This window comes from Apium graveolens, chromosome 2, assembly GCF_009905375.1.
Source record: "Apium graveolens cultivar Ventura chromosome 2, ASM990537v1, whole genome shotgun sequence".
In the NCBI taxonomy this organism is placed as follows: Eukaryota; Viridiplantae; Streptophyta; class Magnoliopsida; order Apiales; family Apiaceae; genus Apium; species Apium graveolens.
The window spans coordinates 235117025-235137360 of NC_133648.1; positions in this window are offsets into that span (position 1 = coordinate 235117025).

Sequence of the window (20336 nt, forward strand, 5' to 3'; positions counted from 1 at the left end):
TGGGCTCATTACTTACTACGGTCTTCCTCATACTTTCTTCAACCTTGATATACTTCCCTGCCCTCTCTTGGAGCTGCAACATGCTCTCAGGGGGTCGTTTGGCCAAAGACATCTTGAAAAACTCATCCCTAGTTCCTTGTTGCAGTGCTATCATGGCTACCTTATCATCAAGGTCTGGGACTTTTAAAGCCTCCTTTGTAAAACGATTTAGGTAATCTCTTAAGGATTCTTTAGCTCCCTGCACAAGACTCATAAGAGATGCTGAACTTTTCTCATGGACTCTTCCACTGATGAATTGCTTAATAAAAGCCTGACTTAATTCTCTGAATGATCCAATAGAATTTGGGGGTAGGCGACTGTACCATCTTTGAGCCATACCCGACAGGGTTTGAGGGAAGGCCCGACATTTTATAGCATCATTCACGGGTTGCAGCAGCAGTGCATTAGAGAATGTCCTAACATGATTAGCGGGGTCTCCCGTGCCATCATAGGCTTTGATAGTGGGCATCTTGAATTTTCTTGAGATATGGGCATTCATTATCTCTTCTGTGAAGGGTGGAGTTGGATCATCAGGATCTCCAAGGGGAAGGAGATTGCTTGGATCAGTTCTTGGGACAGCAGCCCTTCTTCTTACCGGACCATCCAGGTCTATGATAGGAGGAGGATTTCTCCCCCTAGGAGGTATGTGGGGTCTGGTGGCTTGGTGAGCCTCCAAATCACGCCTCAGCCTTTGGATTTCAGCCTCATGAGCCCTGATCTTTTCCTGCACTTCTTGGGGATTCACCCCTGGGGTGCTTTGGGGGCGTTGCCTTCCATCGACCATTGGCTCTTTTCCAGGACGCCTCCTTCTCGGGGCCACTTCATCATCCGAAGATTCGGAGTCTCTCTCAGTGTATGGACCAGAAAATTCCCGATCCTCAGGGATAGGATCCAAACCTCGTATATAGGGGGGCGACCGCCCTCGTGCTTCGCTTCGCCCAGCATATCCACTTCCTCCAACCTCAGGGTGAAGGGGCATCCCATAAGGGGGGTTAGTAGTAACAATAGTTGAATATTCATACCCGACGGGTCGAGAATTCACAGGTATATGTATTTGTTGAACTTGAGGATTCGTACCTTGAATAGTCGGGGGAGTTGTCCCTTGTGGCTGAGGATGAGTTGCCCCTGTCTGGGCTTCCCCCTGAGTAGATGCATAAGTTGAATGGGGAGGAACCTCCACGGTTGATGAAATCACCTGGGTTGTCCCTGATGGTGTTCCCTCCTCCAGAGTGCTGGTTGTTCTCCGTGTTCTCGCCATGGTTGTTGTTCCGTTATTCCCACAGACGGCGCCAAATGTTATGGATTAAAACTACTATATATAATTGCTGTATTTAATACTAAGGAACGTGAGCTCCAAGGCTCGATTTGACTGCTCTTATTTTTCGTGACTCAATCTGCCTTAACAAGATGCCTACGTACCTTGCTGATTGCCAAGGATCAAGTCAAAAAATGTAGTTCTGATTTGTGGGGTGAGACCCCTTATATAGATGTTGGTGGTCCTTGAATTGGACTTGGTATAGGAGACTTGGTGGGCAAGTCTCATAATTAGAATGGACTTTGGAGTCCTAGATAGTAGGAAACTGATTCCTTATCCTTTTAGGTCCCCTTGAGGCTTATCTATAAGGATTTATATCCTTATCAGGACTCTTCTCAACAGCTGATTTTTCCCTTATTAATTAATTACGAAATTAATTAATAATCAGGGCTTTTGGGCCTTTTTTATTCGACTAGACCTGATCTGGTCCATCAGGCTTAACCTTTCTGGTCTGAATATCAAACACCTTCTTATTGGGTCCAGCAGCCCATTATCAGGATTTATTTATCCCTATCAGTCTGGAAGTGACAAAACAGGTGTTGTGATTAATCTCTGCTTCAATTCCTGAAAACTTCCTTCGCACTTGTTATTCCATATAAACTTTTCATTCTTTCGTGTAAGCTTTGTCAATGGTGTTGCAATTCTTGAGAAATTCCGAATGAATCGTCGATAATATCCTGCCAATCCCAAGAAACTTCTTACCTCAGTGGGTGTTCTCGGTCTTTTCCAATTCGTAATTGCCTCAATCTTTGCCGGGTCCACTTTGATCCCTTCGTTACTGACTATGTGTCCTAAGAACTGAACTTCCTGTAGCCAAAACTCACACTTCGACAATTTAGCATATAACTTATTTTTCCTTAAAATCTCCAAAGCTGTCCTTAAATGTTCCGCATGATCCTCCTCCGTCTTTGAATAGATCAAAATATCATCTATAAATACTATAACGAACTTGTCCAAATATTCTTTGAAAATTCTGTTCATCAGGTCCATAAACGCTGCTGGGGCGTTAGTCAATCCAAAAGACATCACTAAAAACTCATAATGCCCATACCTTGTTCTGAAAGCTGTCTTTGGTATATCTTCTGGTTTGATCTTTAGTTGATGATATCCCGATCTTAAATCGATTTTGGAGAAATACTTGGCTCCCTTCAATTGGTCAAACAAATCATCAATTCTGGGTAACGGATACTTGATCGTCAACTTATTGAGCTCCCTATAGTCGATGCACAGTCTCATGCTTCCATCTTTCTTCTTAACAAATAATACCGGTGCACCCCACGGGGATACGCTGGGTCTAATTACTCCTTTCTCTAATAGCTCTCGCAATTGTTTTGCTAATTCTTTCATCTCAACGGGCGCCATTCTATATGGGGCCTTGGATACTGGTTCGGTTCCAGGTGCTAAATCAATTGCAAATTCAATTTCTCTATCTGGAGGAAGTCCTGGTAACTCATCGGGAAATACGTCTGGAAATTCCATCACAACTGGAATATTTTCAAGTTTTGCTGGCTCCTGATTTCTGTCGATCACATATGCTACGAAATGCTCACCTCCTTGTCGTAGTAACTTCTTAGCTTGAATCATCGTTAAGAACTTCTTTACCTGCTTCTGTCCCTTGAACGATACTATTCTTTCGTCTGGCATTTTTACCATTACTTTCTTATTTCGACAATCTATCTGAGCATCATGCTTAGATAACCAATCCATTCCTAATATAACGTCAAATTCTCCTAACTTAAACGGTATCAAATCTACACAAAACTTACTACCAGAAATCTCAATCTCACAATTCCCACAAACTTGATTAACAGTTACACGTTCTTGATTTGCTAATTCCACAGTCATTATTTCATTTAAATACCCAACTGGATAATTTAACTTACTAACAAAATCTTGTGAAACAAACGATCGAGTTGCTCCCGAATCTATTAACACTTTGGCACATAAAGAATTCACATTAAGCGTACCTGCCACGACATCCGTATCCTGGATCGCATCCTTCACCGACATGTCAAAAACTCTAGCCCTCGGAGTCTCATTCACTATTGGGGTAGATCCCATAATCCTTAATGCATTACTGACTGGGGCTGGTCTCTTGCAATCCCTGGCCATATGTCCTGGCTTCCCACATTTAAAGCATATAAATCCAATGGCTGGAACCTTCACTGCTGGATTCCAGGATAGGCTGATCCTTATTTGCTGGCTCTCTTGCTGGCTGATTTCGGCACTCCCTCGAGTAGTGCCCTTTCTGGTTGCATTTAAAACATACCACATTCAACTTGTTACAAACTCCTCCATGCTTCTTTCCACATACTTGATAATCTGGAAAAGTTAATCTCAACTGATTCGGCTGATTCACATTAGCTGAACGATTGCCCTGGCCTCCGTCTCGTACATTTTGTCTCCTGAAATTAAAATTTCTCCCTGGCTGAAACTTGCCCTTCTTAAAATTTGGAAACTTCCCTGTTTGTGACTGACCCTCACTTCCCTCAACTTTCCTTTTCTTGCTTTCCTTTTCTTTCTGGAACATCTCACTCTCTGTCTCTACGATCATAGCTTTCTGTACAACCCCGACATAGGTATCCAATTCAAAAATAGCTACCTTCCCTCTGATCCATGGCTTCAAGCCTTGCTGGAATCTCTTAGCTTTCTTTCTATCAGTATCAACATACGACGACACATACCTTGACAATTCCTCAAACTTCCCCTCATAATCTGTTACCGACATGTTCCCTTGCTTTAATTCTAAAAACTTCAGCTCTATTTGATCCTGAACAAACTGAGGAAAATACTTTTCTAAAAACAATTCCTTAAACCTTTCCCAAGTAATAACATCTGTACTTTCCAATGTTTTCACCATTTCCCACCAATAGGTGGCCTCATTTTTCAAATAGTAACTTGCAAATTCAACCTTCTGCTCCTCTTTCACTTTTACCAAGGCAAAAGCCTTCTCTATTTCCTTTAACCACACATTTGCTTCAATTAGCTCTAAGGAACCCTTGAATTCTGGTGGGTTTACTGCCTGAAAAGTTTTGAAAGTTACCTAGGGATTGGTCTGTCTTTGCTGTTGTTGTGCTAGGTGAAATGTTTGTTGGGCCAAGATTTGAAGAATCTGGGCTATTGCTGGGTCCATGGGTCCTGGGTTCACATTCTGGTTTATATCATTTTGGTTGTTATTGTTGTTGTTGTTGGTTTCTTCATTCTGGGTGTTGGTGCGGGTATTTCTTCTGGGAGGCATTTTCTGTAAAGAATCAATCAATTTATTTAGCTTTTGAATCAAATCTTTGTATAAAAGAAAAGTTTTGTAAAATAGAAATATCTCTTTTTTTTTTTTTGAAAACAGTTGTAACTAAGTAAATTGTATGCTTCTTTACAGAATATAAACAGTTATGGAAAACAGGGTACATGGTATCACAGGATATACTGGTACAATAAATAAGGTAAAGTAAAACAGGTGCAATAAAATAAAATAAATGACAGTGTTGGAAAGGAAAAGGTACTGATATATAAATCAAAAGTTTTAGGTAGTACAAGCGTAAAGACGCTTCGAAAGTAAAAGCAAAAAGGGTACAACAACCTACTCACTAGTCAGCATCGTTAGTCTATAAATACAACTCAAAAGTCTACTGATACACACTACACACTACTATCCATACTACATAACCATAACAACACTGCTCAGCATCTCCATCTCAAAATCTCTAACTCAGCTCCAAGGAAACTCTGGTCCTGCCAGCCTCTCAAAGTCCTCCATTACCTCAGTAGCCCAGCCCAGCAGTGCATCAGGGCCTCTGCCAGGTAGTGTAGCTCCATGTAGCCTAGCCTCAAGAACCCTCCGTGTCACATGAATCTCCTCTCGAAGCTCCCTCACACCACGATCAACATCTGTAGTCCTAATGATATGCTGTAACTCTCTAATCTGAGCGAACAAGGAATCACGCTCCAATAGAAGAGCCTCATACCGGTAATAAGGAACTGGGGGCAATGTAGACTGGAATGGGGCACTCGCTACTGAATGCCCAGTGGAATCTGACTCAGCTGGTGGGGGTCCTCTGACAGGTGGCCTCATGCCTGGAGGTGGAATAGCCTGCAATGGTACGGGCTGCAACACCGGTGGAGGTAGAATAGCCAATGCTGGTGGAATAACAGGACGTGGATCCGATGCTGGTGCTCCAACTGAAGGCTCTAAGTGATCAGCTGATACGGGAATAAAAGAGTCGGCCATCTCTGCTATCTGAAATCATATCGTAATATAAGAATCTCGTACCACGACGCAAACTATACTAATACCGGTTATACCATAACACTCAACCTCTCGACGTTCTATCATCCTATACCTTACTTCTAATCCTATCCCTCTACCCATTCCCGTCAACCTAGGCTTGTGTCAGTGACTTATAACCTGTGGCTCTGATACCAAACCTGTGGCGCCCTCCAAACCCCGGTCAGAAGTTTGGGGTCCACACACACACCTTAATTATAACCTGCTTATAGCAATAATAAAGATAATAATAATATATACAATGACCCTATTTACCAATCACCACGGACCGCAACAGGTTAAAGTATGCACACAAGCCAAACACACTAATATATTACAAACCGTTCAAATCCCAACTATTTCAAATTCAAACTGAGTATTAAACATTATTACAAACTTTTACAAACTTAAATTATTCCAAAAGAAGCCTACTAGCTCAGCTTTCTCAACCTGAACCCCTAGCTCTCGCGCTGGACTGGGGATCCTCTTTACCAACTGGTTCCTTTTTAACTGGAAAGAATATAAACAACATCGCACGAATGAGCTAACTAGCTCAGCAAGTCACAATGACAAAACTGAGAATAATGATCATCAAGTGAATATGTTTATGATATCAAGTGAACAATGGATTATGATTTAGAATTGGATATTATACTTTAACTTTAAAAACCAAGGTTAGGCTACTGATCAGTCACGCACTAACCCCGAGCAAGGCACACAGCATTGCTCTAACTACTGGATCCAAGGCACACATTGGCCTAACTTGACCATTATATGGTCTGACCACAAATCTGGTCCACAATTTTATAAAAACAATCCAATTCTAACATAATAACAGAATATGCAATAGTAAACAATAACCGAAATCATTAACAACAATAAATGTTTAATAATGAAGGGGTTTCAATCCTTGTAAGGATCAATAAGGCAATTTAAAAGCTTGAATGCTGGGTAATGAAAGAATTGGATAACAAAGGAATCAACGTTTCAAGGTTTCAAGGATTCAATCTTTCAAAGTATAAGATATCATGGGTTGAGTATATAATAGTTCATCTCAATGTTTGGTATTTAGTTTGTATGTATTTGTAGAGTAGTATCGTAGATTTGTGGTTCTTGTTTGGGTATACAATAATCAATGGATTAGAAAGAATATGATTCATGGCTCAAGGACAATAACTGAAATCAGGATTTAGGTTTCTGTGCTTCAAAGCACTTGCAATATCACAGGATTATCAAGTACTACAATATCTCGAGAAAGTTCAGAACACTTGCCTGGTATTAGCTTACTACACTATACTCGCTTCCAATCACAACCGTTTTACTCCTCAACTACCTGTTTCCCGTTCCTACGTCTTGCCTCTTCTGCTCACATATCATAAGCATCTATCAATAATTTACTCATGGAATTCTATTCAACACATACTTCTATCTACCCTTCATTTTACCCAAATTCGATTAACGGATTGAAAGTTATGCAATAATCAAGTAAACACCGAATATATAGACCGATAGTCAATTAACAAATCATATGTAGCACATAATACATCACGTGATCAATGATATATTATTTATAAAGAAGTTTCGGGTCATAAATAGGCTTTCTGGTATTTAAAATGATTTTTAAAACATTTTTCGGAATTAAAACGGGTCGTTGGATCAATTTCGGGTTAATAAACAGGGTTCGGTTGGCCCATTCTAGCTCCGAAATAATTTTAGAATAATTATCGAGCCTTTGAAATAATTTAGAATAATATTTTAAAGCTCGAAACTATTTTTCAGAATTTTTAAATCATTTTTAAATAATTAAATCTAATTAAATAACTAATTAAAATCAATTAATAATTAATTAAATCAATTAATCAATTAATTTTCGAATTAATTGACCAATTAATCAATTATAAATTAACTGAAATTAATTAACTAATTAATTTAGATATATTTGTGAATTAAAAATAATTTTCAGAATTAAAATAATAATTTTTAGAATTTTCAAAAATTAAAAATGAATTTTTTTAATAAAAATAAATAGGAAATATGATTTTTAAACATTTTATAAACAGGAATCCTAAATTTGCAAAGTCTGGAAACTTCAGGGACTTAACTGTATCGTCCCCAAAAGTCCAGGGACCAAACTGCAATTTTACACCCCGTCGCCGGAAAACAGTCGGGTTCGCCGGAGAACACGATTCCGATCTCCTCACATTACCACAAGCTCCAGATCACATCTACAAATTACCAGGAATACAATCATGCAATCAAAACAACCTAACAATCCCTGAGTTGGCCGGAATTTGGCCGTGAAGTTTTCCAGTTTCCGGCGAACATCGGAAAACTTCAAAACACAACTCCCTTCTCTACAGACCTCGTTGGTTCATGAAACTTATACGACTAGATTGCAAATTTCACAGAGAACACAACCCACTATAACACAACATCAATCTATCACAGAATAAGAAACCCCCAAATTTCAATTAAGAACATTCATACGGGTTATAAACCCTAATTTTGAAATTCGAAAATTAAACCCACTTTTGAGCATGTTATTGAACTCCAAATCAGACGTATGACATATGAAAATCATCAGGAAAACAAGCTCTACAACATGCAATCATCAAATCATACTAACAATCATCCGAACAAAAATTCATATTTTTAATAAAATAAATTCGAAAATAAATAAATTTTTAGAAAAATAACCTTGATTTCTGCAGTGAAACAAAGCTCAAAATCTGATAGAATACCTCAAATCCTTCGTTTTGGTTACTCAAGCTTTGAAAACAGAGACCGGTAACGCCTTCGTTTTGCTGTTTGATTCTTAGAACAGTTTATGTAATTAGGGCTTTTCTCTGAAAATTATATAATTATCTGTCTGCAAATGATTTTGATACGAAATAAAATACGGTAAAAGGCTATTTATAATTACGGAAAATTAGTATCCCGTTGGATCATTCCCGATATAAAACGGTACGTTTATTTGTAAAAACTGATCCAAACGGTATCGGTTTTCGGGATAATTATCCAAATCACTACAATTTGTACTGCGGTCTTGATCTCAGCGCCTTGTTACACGTATTACGAAGTGATAATTGGGATAGTTTAATAAAAAGCTCCCGTTTATCGAAAATACGGGTTTTATTGATTTACAGAAACGAATATTGTATCGAAAATGTTCCGCCGGGACCCGCGCAGGACAAACCGTACGCCGGATCGAAAAAGTCGAAACATGGAATATGCTCGGAATATTACAATTAGGTTAGGAAGGAGTTCTCGAAAGAGTTTCGGGTTCCAAAAACGTAACAACGGTTGACGTCGGTTGTTTTTATAAAATAGATTTTAATTACCCGGAAAAAGATTTTAGAAATTTCATATGATTCTTATAAATCCATAAACCAACATAAAAATAATTAGGAAGATATGACAATTATCTATATTTTATTTTGGACATATAAAAATTAAAATACTCAATTAATATTATTTTTGAATATTCAAGTACAGATAACACTTAACAATTAGCTCACAGAATAGATACTGAACACACATAATAATTATATAATAGCAAAAATAATTACACGATATATCCCGGATATTACAGGTATGCTTAATTACTCTTGAATTTATCTGAATTTAATTGCAAGTTGAAAAGTAGCCAGAAATTTAGCTGATTTTTAGTCTTGGATGAAATTTTGGCTAAGTCAAAATTTGCATCCCGACGGATGACCATTATCCATCGGGTTGAGTCATCCGTCGATATACAAATTGTAAATAAAAATCAATTACTTCTCTGGAATATTTTAAAGCTCGACGGATAACACTTTATCCTCATCCGTCGAAGTATCTAAATCTTAACCGTTAATTCCCTGAACATTATCCATCGAGGATACTTACAGTTTGTAAGCATTACACGACGAATAATGGGTGGAATTTTTACAGTTTATTTTAAAACGACTATTTTAGGCAATTTCTATTGGGTAATTTACTTCTCTTTATAATTTTTATCCGTTGATTTTGAGTAAAGTATAAAAGCTTATTTCATTCTAATCATTTTCTTTTATCATTCTCAAATTCAACTGTGTTATTTCATTCTCTCTCAAGTAAAAATCCTCTTTCTCTTCATGTTTTTCTTCTCTAACAATGGCACCCGTAGTAAAGATCATGTCACAGACTGGGTTCATATATGAAAAGAACAACTTCACTGCTTTGATCAATAAGGGTATTCAGCAATCAGAAGACTATCATAAGATGATGGACTTCGTGAAGAACTGCAAGTTAAGTTTTGCCATGCTGGAATCACCCACAATTTATTGTGAAGTTGTTGAAGAGATGTGGACAATAGCAATCTACAACTCTACTGACAAAACCATCACTCTGACCATCAAAGGTAATGAATTCTGTATCAATAGTGATGTAATAAAAGCATGTTTCAAGATTCCTGATGATAATGTAACTGCACCACACACTGACACTGATATTGTCAATATGCTCAATTCCATTCATTATGCACTTCCTACTACAAAACTAAGTGACATTAGAAGACTAGGTCTTAGGAAGGAATGGAGTTACATTTGTGATGTTGTAATTAAAGTCTTTTCTGGAAAAATCAGTAATTTTGATTCTGTGAACATTTCCATGCTTAACATGCTATACATGCTAGTTACAGACAAATTTTACAATTTCAGTGACCTTATTGTGTATGAGTTAGGTTTTAAATTAGGTGACTTAGCCAAATGAGGAAAGAATGTTTACTATGCTAGATTTTTTATGCTTTTGGCTAACCATCTTTGTCAAGAGATTTTGCTTGAGAACCCGAACAACAAATTAGCTTGTTGGGTTCAAGAGAGAAGAATCATTGCAGACTTGAACAGAGCCAACCATCACAGGGATGTGCCAATGTTCTATTTTCCTGTAATGCTGACACCTCAGGTAAGTGAGGTAAGTTCATCCATACCCTCAACTATTCCAATCTCTTCTATTTCTTTGATTTCAGGCATAGCTATGGCAACTGTGACTATGACCAAACAGTTGCCTACCAATGCTTCCAAAACAACTGCAATTTCTAAATCCTAAATCAAAGAAAGCCCCCTCTGGTATCTCTCAAAAGGTACCAGTTGAAAAATCTACCAAAGCCGGAGTGTGAAGGAGGGTAAGATAGGTGAGGGAAGGGGTGAACATCAAAAAAACCCCAAGGATAAGGTTGGAGAGTTGAGTGAATCCCAACCTAGCCACACTGCAGTTTCCCAACAAACTGTAGTGCTTAAAAAGGACAAAAGCTCACTTCTAGCTGCATCCTCCCAAAAGGATGTGGCTATTGAACAAAGCTCTCATCCAAGAGCACAGGCCAAGAGGGTTAGGGACACAAGCTCACCCCAAACTTACACTAGAAAGAAGAAATCCAAAACAACTGGGGATGCACAGGGCACACACTTAGTGCAAACTGGTGCTAAAGACACAGTCCCTGCACCTTCTCAAATTCAGATTGATGTGGCTCCAATAAATGTGGAGTCACAACCAAAATCTCTCATTATAGAAGCCACTGAAACACAATACTCACCAACTAACTCACTGGAAGTGGACATGATAAACACTTCAATTCCTGATTCCCCTTCTTTAACTCTGTTGGGGAAGCCAAAATCTAGTGCAAGTGAGCATCATCTTTTAGATGATTTGTTGGCTCACTTGCCAATTCTTTCTGATTATATTGTGACATCTGTGCCTCAAATAACTTCAATCAACACAGAGTCAACAATAGTTTCTCTTCCCACCTAATTCATTTCTACTCTCTTGATGGATATTGCTCATCCGTCGAGTAGTGATTGTATCCCGACGGATAAGCTTAACAGCAGTTATCCAGTCAGATAGCTTTACCACTCACCCGACGGATATCACTTATCCGTCGAGTGTCTCTGCACAACTTCAAACTTCAATAATTTCAAGTGCAGAAGATTTAGTGGTAATACAATCACTCTTAGGACTGAGAGAGGAGAGTGCATTGAGTGAGAGAGAATCAAGTAAGGGGAAGAAAGGACCAACTGAGGGGGAGAAACTTATAGTTCAAATCAGCAAAGTAATTGTACCTTCAATTACTATCTCCAAGCCACCAGTTGTAGATGGTATAGATCTTATCAATGCAGCAGCAGAAAATTTGAAAGATGTTGATATAGGAAAGTTGACTCTGATCAGCTGGAAAAAGATTGATGAGGACATACAGAAAAAGTTTGAATTAGTCAAGGAACCAGTTCAGTCAGCCATCCATCACTCTCATGTCAAGCCAATCAGTGTGAATGAGATGAGCATGAACTATCTGGAGAAAGGACAATCTTCCTGCATCAAGACTACAAAGGCTGAGATAATTCTTAAATCAAGGGCAAACTATCCAAAGTCATCTTTGAAGAACCCTATGGATACTGTGTATGAGACAACCAAGCCTGATGAAAAGAAGCTTCTGTCAAGATCTATTGTCTTCTACAAAGATCCAGCTGATTCAGCCTCAAGAAAGAGAATTGCAAAGATATTCAGAAATGGGAAGGAAATTTGTGTGGTAGCTGGACATCCACAATTTGCTCATGCAAAGGAAGAAGAAAAAGCCAGATTGAAGTAGGAAAAGAGGCAAGCTGCTCTAGATGCAAAGAAGTCTAAACAAATGAAAGAACAGTTTGCTATCTTGGCCAAGCTACAGGCTGTGAATTCTTCTCAACAAATTACCTCTCAACCATCTCAAGCTACTGAATCAAAGAAGAAGATTGAAGAACAGAAGAAATCCCCAAGAAAGAAAGAACTGGCTAAAAGAACAAAAAGGAAATTGGATATTGTTGACAAGGAATTGGAAGATCAATTTCCTAAGGAATCCACTCAAGCTAAAACTCAATCATCAAAGCCCTCCATGGTATTTGAAAATATAAGGGTGGTGGACCCCTACAGGAACATACATGGAGAGGCTATTGTGCCAAAGGATGAGCCAATAAAGTGGGATAAATTACCAATTCCTGACTTCAACTTGCCAATTCTTGCTAAGCCAAGAAGGACAAAGTCAAGGGCAGTCAAGAAAGTGAAGTTGTCACCTCTCAAATCCAAGTCAGTAGTCAAAGCTCAACCCAAGGTCAACAGGGGAGACTATTTGTACTTATGTGACATCAAAGAATTCACAGATCTAAACCTTTATCTGGAGGAGCTGGATGAGGTAAGGGCAATTGATGCATACAGAAACCTACCTGAAAGGTTGGTGTTCAAGTACAAAGGAGGAAGGGAGATTCAGTGGCCTCTTCACAGGATACTTCAAGAAAGCCAAGTTGTGTTGATCAAAGTCTATTCATCCTTCAAGAAAAACTTTGGGTTCAATATAACTGTAAGAAGTTTAGTATTGAAGAAGATTGAAGAGCTAAGGAGTGTTAGAGCCAAAGATGCACTTCCCAAGACTCTTATCATCCCATACACAGGGAGAAGAGTGCATCTAAGGCCCTACTGGCTGATGGAATTCATGGATGACAAGGGTGTGAGAAGATTCTTCAGATTAGAAGACCAATTGAGTATCTCTAGCAATGAGACTCTCTTGGAGATGCAAGAAATGTTAGATCTCTCAGAATCTGATGAATTAGAATTCCACAGGCAGCTCCAGAATCAAATTGAAGAAAACAACAGAAAGCTTGGAAGAAGATCCAGACCTTCAAGAAACTAGAAAAAAAATTTGCTCAGGCTAGAGGAGCATCTTGAACTGACTGTGAGCCAAACCTTGTACATTTTGTTTAAAATGAAGCACTTTCAGTTTTATCTACTTATCTTTAAAGATATATGTTAAGGATGTTTTGTAATCATCAAGTGTCTCTTAATTTATGGCTACAATTCCAATAGACATAAATTGGGGGAGATTGTTGTGAATATGTTGTGTACTTGATGATCACTTAAACAAAATGTCTAAGTAGATTTTACTTAGTGAAATAATGTAGCACTCGACGGATAAGGGTTTTAGTCTCGACGGATAACTCATTATAGTCCCGACGGATGATTAACTTATTATCCATCGAGTGAGTAGCTTATGTAATAATAAGTTTGTAGCACAGTGATGTATGCACCTTTGTATAGAATCTGTAGTAGCATATAAGTCATGTTGACTTTAACTAGATATGCAGAATAGGTTGATTAACTGTACATAAGCAATGTCTTGTAATTCTGTATAAGTGAAATGAAGTCAAGTGCCAAAATAGCTACCGACGGATGATTAACAAAGCTTCGACGGATGATCAAATGACTATCAACGGATGTTTAACATAGCAGTCGACGGATGATCAATTAAGTCATCGACGGATGATCTGAAAGTCGACGGATGATCATATCAAGATTTAAACATCAGTTGAACAGTGAAAGCTGACACACAGCCGTCGAGTTGGATACAAACACATTGTGGAAGCCCATTAACTGGGTAATAGAGGACGAAAAGTAGCAAAGATCAACACTGTTAGATTTTATATTTGTTCAGTTCTTTTGACTTTGTAATCTTGGTAATATATAAACCAAGAGAGTAGCAAATAGAAAAATAACTGAGATAGCTGAGAAACATACAAACAGAGAAATCTTTGTAAGCACAATCTTTAGCATTTCCTGTATTCTCAGCAGTTCTATTTTGTAAGCAGCTGTGAGCATTTCTGCACACAGAGTCCTCTCGATATATTATATATATCTCTGGTGGAATTGTTTAAATCCACCAGAAAGTTTTTAAAGACTCTTGTTTTTAATTACTTATGTTTTGATTCATTCAAGTTTACATTCCGCATTGTGCTAATCAAAACAAATATATCCATAATCGAGTTGAACATTTTTATTTCAAGAAAAAGGTTCAAGAATTCCATTCAACCCCCCTTCTGTAATTCTTGCTATATTGTTAAGGGACTAACAAGGTTGTTTGAGCTAAGCTAGTAGGCTTCTTTTGGGATAATTTAAGTTTGTAAAATATGTAATAAAGTTTAATACTCAGTTTGAGTTTGAATGATTGGGATTTGAACGGTTTGTAATATATTAGTGTGTTTGGCTTATGTGCATACTTTAACCTATTGCGGTCCGTGGTAGTTGGTAAGTAGGGTCACTGCATATATTATCATTATCTTTATTATTATTATAAGCAGGTTATAAATAAGGTGTGTGTGTGGACCCCAAACTTCTGACCCGGGTTTGGAGGGCGCCACAGGTTTGGTATCAGAGCTACAGGTTATAAGTTTCTGACACAAGCCTAGGTTGATGGGAATGGGTAGAGGGTTAGGATTAGAAGTGAGGAATAGAAAAAATAGAACGTCGAGAGGTTGAGTGCTTCGGTATATCAGGTATTAGTATAATTCACAGTTATGGTTCGAGATTCTGATATTGCGATATGATTTCAGATAGCAGCGATGGCCGACTCTTTTATTCTCGTATCAGCTGATCACTCAGAGCCTTCAGTTAGAGTGCCGTCTTCGGATCCACGTCCTGTTGTTCCACCAGTGTTGGCTATACTACCTCCACCTGTGTTGCAGCCCATTCCATTGCAGGCTATTCCACCTCCAAGCATGAGGCCACCTACAAGAGGACCCCCACCTGCTGATTCAGGCTTTACTAGTCATTCAGTCACAAGAGTACCTTTCCAGTTCTCTTCCTATCATGTCCCATATCATCAGTTTGAGGCTTGCCTTATGGAGCAGCGATTACTACAGGATCAGATCCAGGAGTGATTGCATATCATGCATACCAGAGAGATGGGGAGTGGTGAGATGCGACTTAGGGAGAGGCTCCAGGCACATGAGGACATCACCCCTGATTTCCTAGTGGAGTGGGATAAGTGGGTTTTAGAGGAGCTTGAGGAGATAGGAGGTCCAGATTTGCCATGAGTCAGAGATTCAGAGATGGAGATGCTGGGCAGTGTTGTTATGGTTATGTAATATGTACAGCAATGTGTAGTGTGTATCAGTAGACTTTTGAGTTGTATTTATAAACTAGCTATGCTGACTAGTGAGTAGGTTGTTGTACCCTTTTCGCTTTTACTTCCGAAGTGTCTTTACGCTTGTACTACCTAAAACTTTTGATCTATATATATCAGTACCTTTTTCCTTTCCAGCACTGTCATTTACTTTATTGCACCTGTTTTACCTTACCTTATCTATTGCACCATTTATACCCCTGTGATACCATGTACCCTATTTTCCATATCTGTTTATATATTCTGTAAAGAAGCATGCAATTTACTTAGTTACAACTGTTTTCAAAAAGAGATATTTCTGTTTTACAAAACTGTCCTTTTATGCAAAAGATTGATTCAAAAGCTAATAAGTTGATTGATTCTTTACAGAAAATGCCTCCTAGAAGAAATACCCGCACCAACACCCAGAATGAAGAAACCAACAACAACAACAACCAAGATGATACAAACCTGAATGTGAACCCAGGACCTATGGCCCCCGCAATAGCCCAGATTCTTCAAATCTTGGCCCAACAAACAGTTCACCTGGCACAACAACAACAAAGACAGACCAACCCTCAGGTAACTTTTAAAACTTTTCAAGCAAAAAACCCACCAGAATTCAAGGGTTCCTTAGAGCCAATTAAAGCAAATGTTTGGTTAAAGGAAATAGAGAAGGCATTTGCCTTAGTGAAAGTAAAGGAGGAACATAAGGTTGAGTTTGCAAGTTACTATCTGAAGAATGAAGCCACCTATTGGTGGGAGATGGTGAAGACATTGGAAGGTACAGATGTTATTACTTGGGAACGGTTTAAGGAATTGTTTTTAGAAAATTATTTTCCTCAGTTTGTTCAGGATCAAATGGAGCTGAAGTTTTTAGAATTAAAGCAAGGGAACATGTCGGTAACAGATTATGAGGGTAAGTTTGAGGAATTGTCAAGGTATGTACCGTCGTATGTGGATACTAACAGGAAGAAGGCTAAAAGATTTCAGCAAGGTTTGAAACCATGGATCAGAGGGAAGGTAGCCATTTTTGAATTTGATACCTATGCAGGAGTAGTACAGAAGGCTATGATTACAGAGACAGAGAGTGAGATGTTCCAGAAAGAGAAAGAAAGCAAGAAAAGGAAAGTTGAGGGAAGTGAGGGTCAGTCACAACCAGGGAAGTTTCCAAATTTGAAGAAGGGCAAGTTTCAGCCAGGGAGAAATTTTAATTTCAGGAAACAGAATGCAGGAGACGGAGGCCAGAGCAACCGTCCAGTTAATACAAATCAGCCAAATCAGTTGAGACTAACTTTTCCATATTGTCAAGTATGTGGAAAGAAGCATGGATGAGTTCGTAATAAGTTGAATTTGGTATGTTTCAAATGCAACCAGAAAGGGCACTATTCGAGGGAGTGCCGAAATCAGCCAGCAAGAGAGCCAGCAAACAAGGATCAACCTATCCGGAATCCAGCAGTAAAGGTTCCAGCCATTGGATTTACGTGCTTTAAATGTGGAAGGCCAGGACATATGACAACGGATTGCAAGACACCAGCCCAGTCAGTAATACATTGAGGATCATGGGATCTACCCCAACAGTGAATGAGACTCCAAGGGCTAGAGTTTTTGACATGTCTGTGAAAGATGCTATCCAGGATACGGATGTCATGGTAGGTACGCTTAATGTGAATTCTTTATGTGCCAAAGTGTTAATAGATTCGGGAGCAACTCGATCGTTTATTTCACAAGATTTTGTTAGTAAGTCAAATTGTCCAGTTGAATGTTTAAATGAAATAATGACTGTGGAATTAGCAAATCAAGAACGTGTAACTGTTAATCAAGTTTGTGGGAATTGTGAGATTGAGATTTCTGGTAGTAAGTTTTGTGTAGATTTGATACCATTTAAGTTAGGAGAATTTGACGTTATATTAGGGATGGATTGGTTATCTAGGCATGATGCCCAGATAGATTGTCGAAGTAAGAAGGTAATGGTGAAAACGCCAAACGAAAGGATAGTAACGTTCAAGGGTCAAAAGCAAGTAAAGAAGTTCTTAACGATGATTCAAGCCAAGAAGTTACTAGGACAAGGATGTGAGCATTTCATGGCATATGTGATTGACAGAAGTCAAGAACCAACAAAACTTGAAGATATTCCAGTTGTGAATGAATTTCCAGACGTATTTCCTGATGAGTTACCAGGACTTCCTCCAGATAGAGAAATTAAATTTGCGATCGACTTAGCACCTGGAACAGAACCAGTATCCAAGGACCCGTACAGAATGGCGCCTGTTGAGATGAAAGAGCTAGCAAAGCAGTTGCAGGAGTTGTTAGAGAAAGGAGTAATCAGATCCAGTGTATCCCCGTGGGGAGCCCCGGTATTATTCGTCAAGAAGAAAGATGGAAGCATGAGACTGTGCATCGACTATAGGGAGCTCAACAAGCTGACAATCAAGAACAAGTATCCGTTACCCATAATTGATGATTTGTTTGACCAGTTGAAGGGAGCCAAGTACTTCTCCAAAATTAATTTAAGATCAGGATATCATCAACTGAAGATCAAGCCAGAAGATATACCAAAGACAGCTTTTAGAACAAGGTATGGACATTACGAATTTTTAGTAATGTCTTTTGGGTTGACCAATGCCCCGGCAGCGTTTATGGACCTGATGAACAGAATTTTCATGGAGTATTTGGATAAGTTTGTTATTGTGTTTATAGACGATATTTTAATTTATTCAAAAACGGAAGAGCGTCATGCAGAACATTTGAGGACAACTTTGGAGATTTTAAGGAAAAAGAAGTTATATGCTAAATTCTCGAAGTGTGAGTTTTGGCTACAGGAAGTTCAGTTCTTAGGACACATAGTCAGTAACGAAGGGATCAAAGTGGACCCGGCAAAGATCGAGGCAATTACGAATTGGGAGAGACCAAGAACACCCACTGAGGTAAGAAGTTTCTTGGGATTGGCAGGATATTATTGACGATTCATTCAGAATTTCTCAAGGATTGCAACACCATTGACAAAGCTTACACGAAAGAATGAAAAGTTTATATGGAACGACAAGTGTGAAGGAAGTTTTCAGGAGTTGAAGCGTAAATTAATCACGGCACCTGTTTTGTCACTTCCAGATGATCAAGGGAATTTCATAATTTATAGCGATGCTTCTCACAAAGGAGTAGGATGTGTTTTAATGCAGCACGAAAAGGTGATTGCGTATGCGTCAAGGCAATTGAAACCACACGAACAGAAGTATCCTACTCATGATTTGGAGCTAGCAGCCATAGTTTTCGCTTTGAAGATTTGGAGACATTATTTGTATGGAGAAAAGTGCGAGATTTTCACGGATCACAAAAGCTTAAAGTACATATTCACACAGAAGGAACTTAATATGAGGCAAAGGAGATGGTTAGAGTTGATCAAAGACTATGATTGCTCGATTAATTATCATCCCGGTAAAGCGAACATGGTAGCAGACGCATTGAGTCGGAAGGAAAGGTTGAATGTGTTATCAGTACCTGAAGATATATATAAGGAATTTCAGAAATTGGAATTGGAGATTAAAGTTTGCAAGCCTGAGGAAGCGAAAGTATACAGTATGACTTTCCAACCGCAATTATTTGAGAAAATAAAGAAATGTCAGGAAGATGTAATGGATCAAGATATAAATCGTTTGGTAGGTGAAGAGTTATGCACGCAAAAGAATGATCAAGGTATTCTGAGGTTTTCATCTAGAATTTGGATTCCACCAGTGACGGAGCTGAAAAATGAAATTTTACAGGAGGCACATAATTCAAGGTATTCCATCCATCCAGGGAGTACCAAAATGTACAGAGATTTAAAGAAGAATTATTGGTGGCCAGACATGAAGAGGGAAATTGCGGAATGGATTAGCAAATGTTATACCTGTCAGAGAGTTAAAGTAGAGCATCAGAGACCAAGTGGATTGTTACAGCCATTGGAGATTCCAGAGTGGAAATGGGAACATATTTCCATGGATTTCATAGTTGGATTACCAAGGACAAGGGCTAATCATGATGCCATTTGGGTTATAGTGGATAGACTTACCAAGTCAGCTCATTTCGAGCCTATAAATGAAAGATTTTCGCTCGACAAGTTGGTCCATATGTACTTGAAGGAAATTGTAGTTCATCATGGAGTTCCTGTGTCTATTGTATCTGATCGAGACCCAAGGTTTAATTCAAGATTTTGGAAGAGTTTTCAAGAATGTTTGGGAACAAGACTGAATATGAGTACGGCCTATCACCCCAGACGGATGGCCAAAGTGAAAGAACGATCCAGACAATCGAGGACATGTTGCGTGTTTGTGCCATTGATTTCAAAGGAAGTTGGGACGAACATTTACCTCTGGTAGAGTTTGCTTACAACAACAATTATCATGCCAGCATTGGGATGCCACCCTATGAAGCCCTTTATGGACGCAAATGTAGATCTCCAATATATTGGGACGAAGTAGGAGAACGCAAGATACTTGGACCTGAACTGGTACAGCAGACAAAGAAAATTGTTGAAATTATCCAGACGAGATTGATAGCCGCACAAGATCGTTAGAGGAAATATGCGGATCAGTCAAGGAAAGATATGGAATTTTAAGAAGGAACCTTGGTATTACTGAAAGTATCACCATGGAAAGGACTAACGAGGTTTGGAAAGAAAGGAAAGCTGAGTCCAAGATATGTCGGACCTTTTGAGATCCTAAAGCGCGTTGGCAAAGTAGCTTACGAGTTGGCGTTACCACCACACATGGAGCATATTCACAATGTTTTTCATGTATCGATGCTCAAGAAATATAATCCAGACTCCAGGC